This window comes from Poecilia mexicana, unplaced genomic scaffold (genome assembly GCF_051168715.1).
Source record: "Poecilia mexicana isolate PSO_F unplaced genomic scaffold, ASM5116871v1 scaffold_6, whole genome shotgun sequence".
NCBI lineage: Eukaryota > Metazoa > Chordata > Actinopteri > Cyprinodontiformes > Poeciliidae > Poecilia > Poecilia mexicana.
This window is the reverse complement of record NW_028263375.1, coordinates 13,395,950-13,402,561: the sequence shown is the minus strand read 5'-3', so window position 1 is coordinate 13,402,561 and position 6,612 is coordinate 13,395,950.

The window sequence follows — 6,612 nt, the reverse complement described above, 5'->3', positions numbered from 1 at the left end:
CAATCTCTAGCACCAGTTTAGCATTCTAAACATGTGTTGGTTAAAAAAGGGAGGAAAAGTCACGATTAATACCATGCAAATCTTCCTTGCAAGTAACCTTTCTATTATGTTCTCTACACAGTTAAATGTCTTAGAAAACCTGCCACTAAGAAAATTGTCTCAAGTGTATTGCTGCTGATGTAGATGAAAGATGGAACAAAGATGATGACTAACTATTGTTCTAGCCGAGTATTTTTGCTGAGAACAGGGTTTCCAGATGCTTACCTCACATGTAAATAATTAGAAACATGGGGCGAACCTCCAGATGTTTCAGCATGAATGCAGCTTCGATTAGGACCTAACATGGCGTTTTGCACTGCTGGTGTGCATGCACTAAACCTCTTCAGATGGAGAGGCTCAGACAGAAATCACTACATTAAACAGACGTTGCACACATACAATGAAGCTGATCTTTGTGTTTGAAAAGAAATTTTAATATAACATCTGAGAACGAGGCATAATATTAACAACCTAACTATTCTAGCAAGCATTCATCAGGAATTTAGTAAAACTAGACATTACAGTCATATTAAATATAAATGTGCTGAAGTTATGCCGTAAGCACGTCTAAAGTGATGTGCTTTCACTGCTTGTCACTTACTGAATTTCAGTAAGATTCACTCCCGTGTGGAGAAGATCAATTTTCGCCAACAGGAACATTAGTGATTCTCAAGGCAGGGGTATTAAACTCAAATCATTGTGTTCTATTGTTTGGCGTGTCGTATCGATTATCTCCTGGGTTTCAGCAGAGAGTGAAATATTGTAGCCTCAACAGCGTTGCACACAAAGAGTTGGATGCGTTTTCAAGCAATTTGCAATACTTTTGCAAACCGATACAAGCAGTCTGTTTAGACCTTTGTGCTGTCTGGTGTGAATAAATAGCAAATAGTCGTAAGCACTAATATTAAATGCCAGGGCAAGAAGCAGCAGATTTACAGACGGAGTGCCGGTGAATCCCTTCACCATTTTATCCCCCGTGTTTCTGCACAGCATTTTATTGGTAGAGTTAAAGTGGCACAAGCATTGCTGCAATATGTTAATACAGTAACATTTTACAGTCCGACAAAGACGGCACACAAGGAATAATGTTCCATCTTTAATCTGCAGGCTCAAATCCTCAATATTTTATAGCAACTGTTGAAAAGCCATCCCTGAAGACGGCACAGCAGAGTCTGTATGGCAGAGCGGCTCTGTGTTCACAGAGATCTGTCGCTCATGGTAACGATGATGAAGTCCCTGTTCAGCTAAAATCAATATTCTGAGCCACGAGTCACTTCTGCTACTCCGTCTCTTGAATTAGACACAGCAGTCACTGAGAGAAAATGTCCTTTTTCTGAGATGCAATCAGTCTGGCTGAGAACAAAGAGTTTTCTGAATATCATCCTGTTGCATCAGAAAATACAATCTGATGAAAGTGACCTTTCTCTAAAATGGAAATTTGAATAAATAGCACTTTAGCCCTTCAACACAGCCATCTCTTTAAAAAAACAAAAAAAAAAAAAACTTTTTTCTCATTTTTGTTTCATCTAATTAGGAAAAATGTTGGAGTGCCTGTTGTTGATTTGGACTAATTACAAAATCAAGATTTTCTATGAATTTTAATTTGACCAAAACAAAGACTTGGGCCCAATTACAAGACAAATCAAGTAAAAATGTACCCTCCTCTAAAGAATTTTAAAAAACCATCAATATTCAAAGCCATATTAGCTGTCGTCTTTCCATGCAGCTAAATGGATTGGCACACAGATGGACAGACCTGTCTCTCTAATTGATCAAGACCAATAATCATCTTCCACATATATGTTATAATGGTAACAAATGTATGAAGATGCTACTAGAACTTTCAAACATTGTACAAGTATTATTGAGGATGCAAATGAACTAATCATTAGAGTAGTGCTGCTTGCAACTTAATGTGTTTAAAGCAGTCTGATTTGTTTTTTTTAGTTACTTATGCTGATTGTGTTTCTGCATCTTTCACATAATGATTTTTGTATCATGAGAAAGACAAGTCATTTTGGAATGACATTAACCGTGAGTTGCAGTTGATTCTACATTATGACGTGAAAAGAGGTTCCGATTTTACCTTTCAAATTTCAAATTCATAAAGAAAATGGATATGAATAGAATCAGAAAAGATGTATTTGCACTACAAGATACATTCACATACATTTTTCTGTTTAATGACCTGGTCGCAATCCAGTATTGATAATTTGAAACCATATAAAGGTATGAAATGGGCAAACATTTCAATATTTTGACTTGTCACCTTTTGCTTAAGTGGAAAAAGTCCATTTTATAGTTTTTGTGATTCTAATTGCTATTTTTGTCTAATCTAAGCCAAACTTCAGTGTTCTTGTTGCTAATTACTAATTCATGTTAATCCAGGAAATATTGTAATTGCAATGGAACTGGCCCATTTACACCACAAATCAAGCAAACAACAAAATAAAAAAAAGGTGACGATCATTCTTTTAACATACATTTATTATTTAAATAGTGTTTTATGTTGCAAATGGTAAATTATATGAATTAAAATCTTGTTTTATTTAATCATTTTCCTTATCACTTGTATTTTCAGGTTGACTCTGTGACACGTATCCAGGGACATTTGACAGGTCCAGTTACGCAGCTGTTCATTCTCCCAATTGCATTAATAAACTAAACTAAAACGTTTATTTGGCATTTACCGCATAGGCTCGATTGGTATGGTCTTGTTTTTTTTATTATTATTATTTATTGGTTTTTTATTTTAAAAAAAGAGAGCATAAATCTATCACACTGATGTATTCATTTATTTACTAAGAATGAATCATCATAGGTGGAAGTACACAAGCTGAAAATGGTGCAGAAAATATGCGTATTTGCCCCCCCGCCCCAAGTCAAAGGGCTCCAGTAAGCCCCGTGTTGTTTATCCCCACTGAGCTTTTGCTCTGAGTGAAACCTGCTATTATCCTCAGTTCCCTGGTTGAGTTATTCATCTGAGCCTCCTGTCGTCTTTTCTAAATAAAAAGCCTGCAGCGCCTCGCCAGCTTCCCAATCAGAGAGCACTGCAGGGTCTCTCAAAAAGCTAATGGTCACTCTGGGGTCTGTCAGCCTTCTCGGAAGCTCATCCTTTGTGCATACTGTGCTTCAGTTTCACCCCCGCTGCCCCTCACCTCATGGCAAATGTCAGAGATTATTGATTCGACTGAAAGTGACAAAGTGTTCACCATGATAACTTGATTTATGCACCTCAACAAAATGCATAAAGCTCATCTTCTACCCATGCTGCATTTGGATACTTTGAATATCTTCCTCTTTATTGTATGATTGTTTCAAAATGTTTTTTTTTTTTACAATAAGATAGCCAACTGAAACCTGCAGACAAGTTTCATAGATGCCTCTCCTGTGATGAACATGCCATTTGTTTCAGATCAGGTTTTATGGATACAAGCTGCATGGACGATGGGGAAAATCATTAAAAAGAAAAACTCTGCATGTAGACAGACAGACAGACAGATAGATAGATATTGGCATTCTGAGCAAAGACGTAATTTTAAGAATAACTTGTAATGCAACTTTTCCTTTTTACAATATTGTTTACTAAAGCTGAATGGGTAAAGGCAATTATAAGTTCTAACTATAATTAATAGTTATCTGATTGGAATCCCTCCAAAACACTTCAGTTTGTAGGTTTTCTCAGCACATCAGGGGGAGCTTTAGAATCCACTGAAGGAACTATTTATCCTTTCTTTCTTGGAAAAGTTTAAAGAATGAACTGGAAAGTGTCACTGGACAAAGGCAAGTCTGGATTTCTCTCTCTGACCTGTTGCACATGTGACCTGATCTTTGATAAAGAGAAGACAATGAATGGATATGCCGCAACACATTTGGTCTTTTTTTATAAGTCCACTGGATCTATGTAGAGGAAGGAGAACATTTTTCTGGGAGTAACAGTGCAGAGTCCAGCTGATAGTTTCTTCTATCTAATTCTTTTCTTTCAGCGATAGTGTGCATTGTTGACACTTTACGACAGTGTTGTTAAACGCCTATTAGTGTCAGTAGGCGTAAAGATAAATACTTAAACGATGGTCACCATACAAATTTAATTGGTGTCCATAACCAGATCGAAAGAAATAGACAAACGTCACAGCGTCCAAAGTAGTGAAAAGAACAAGTGGATGTTGGCATCTGACAAAGATGTTACATTTCCATATTAATTCAGTGAACAAATGTGTGGTCACATAAATGTCAGTCATTATTTGAGGAAACCCCACGTGCTTTTTGTCATGGATAAAGAAATTGAGTATTTTAAACTGTTTCCCAGTTCATCAGAATGAAACAGAATGAGAAGACATTTATCAGAAATATAATGGCTACACCTCGTTGCACCGAATTAAATTTGCATGATGCCCACTTCCTTGCGTCTTGCATGGCTGGTATCTAATTGTTTCTGCTGAGAACTTATTAGGAGTCACTTGGCTGGAAATTCTCACAGGAGGATCACTGCAGTCATCTGATAACCTTCACATTCCCTTACAGGAGAGCTTATACAAAATCCTTTTACAGAGACAGCGAGAACAAAAAGCCTCTGATTTCCCGAGAGGTGAAAGGATTTTAGTATACCTGATTACGAATGTAGCAAATCTTTGTATCTCCAGAACCAAATGAAGACGGCGGTGCTCAGTGACATGTTGCGGTTATTTTCCTTGAAATGCAAAGATTAAGAGCTGCACCTGTTAGGTTCCTGAGTGATCGTCTTATTATGCACAGACCGTCTTCAGATATATATTCTGACCTTTGGCGATTCGAATTTAAACATGCTTTGAATGAGTGAGCCTGGAAGCATGATCATGGTTTTCCTGCAGTCATTAGCTCACTGTTTGCCCTCTGACTACACATCCACACGGTTGCTCAGGGGAGCACTTCTCTGTAACGCTATATGCATCCACTGCATCTTCACCCCTCATTACTTTATTCCTCAAAGACCTTTTTCTGCAACCAATAGACGCAGCGATCTAAGAGGGACTTTTAACTCTTTTTGTATCACACAATGAGCTGTGAAGCGTAAAGGGCTGACATTTTGATTAACTTTCCAGATTTTTTTTTTCTCTTAATTGTTGAGCCATATGCAAATGAGTTACAATCTTCTGTAGGCTTGATTGGATGTAATTATTATAATTACATAATTGGTTCCAATCAAGATCAATCAAATCACTTTTAATAGAATGGTCCCATCATAAATGATCGTAAACTGCGAGTAGCATCTTTGTTTTTAACATCTGCCTTCATTATCTTTCAGTAATTCTAATTTGTCGTTTTTTTAATCATATTTTTACATTTTAACTGTATAGTAAACATGTTTAAATAGTAAATTGGTGTATGCTATAAAGCAAAATGTAGATATGTAGACATAACCATTTTATCTAGCTGACTATAGCTTGAACTATTCAATATGGTATTTGTGATTTTTGTCAGCTACATCCCATTGGTGTGAAAATGATCCAAAAAAGCATTAGTGCACACTTAAGCCTCCGTCTGATGGCAAATTAGAGGATTATTTGTTTATTTATTTTTCATATTTTAATGTACAACAGATGGTGCAGGTTGTCCCGCTAAAGAAGCTTATGAAAGTCATGAGTCTGACATAAATATTCATGCATTAATTTGGTGACATTTTAATAATTGTAGCAATAAAAAGTGAGTTAACATTCAAATACTATTAGGAGTAAAAAAAAATAAAATAAAAATCACATTAAGATTATGTTTTAGGAAAATAATCTTATTGTCATGAAGCGGTGATTGAGAGGTGGTGAGGATTAACGCTGAGACCCAGGTTATGGTGATGAAGATGATTTAATAAAGAGAGCTCAAACAGTCCAATACAGGCAGAACAGCAGAGAGTATAGCACACAGCTAATTACCGGTAGCACTGATACACAGAACACTGAAAACAAGAGCTGACACAGGACTTAACCAGTTCTACTGTGAAGACGGACAGACTGACAGTAGACGAGGATCCGACAAGAGACAAAGGCAACAGGTGGGACTAAATACACAAGGAGGGTCATCAAGGAATGAGACACACCTGGGAAGCAATCAACGGGGAACAACAGAGACTCAGGACAGAAACTGAACACAGAAAAACCTTAAAAAAATACACAGAGACTTATGAAGTAAAAGTTTATAGTTTACATATTTGCATTTATTGTTGTGAGGATTTAGTTCACCTATAACAGCTTAAAGTTTAAGTCAGATATTTACATACACTCCATAAAAACATACATCACATAACCATCTTTTTCTGACTGTCAGTCTTTAACTGACGTCATTTAGATCTTTTTTTTTTCTTTCTTTCTTCAGGAAATGTTTAGACTGAGTTAATGCCAGACAGTGAAGAAAAATAAGGTTATGTGTTTAAATAGAGTATGTAAATGTCTGGTGTCAAAAGGAAAAAAAATAAAAAGATTTGTGTGGTTTACTATAAAGTGTTGGCTACTAAAGAGCAAAAAGACGACTCAGTTTAGCATGTTTGATTCAGAGATATAAAACTTAACTTCAGCCCAAGAGTTTAAAACCAGGAAAACTAAA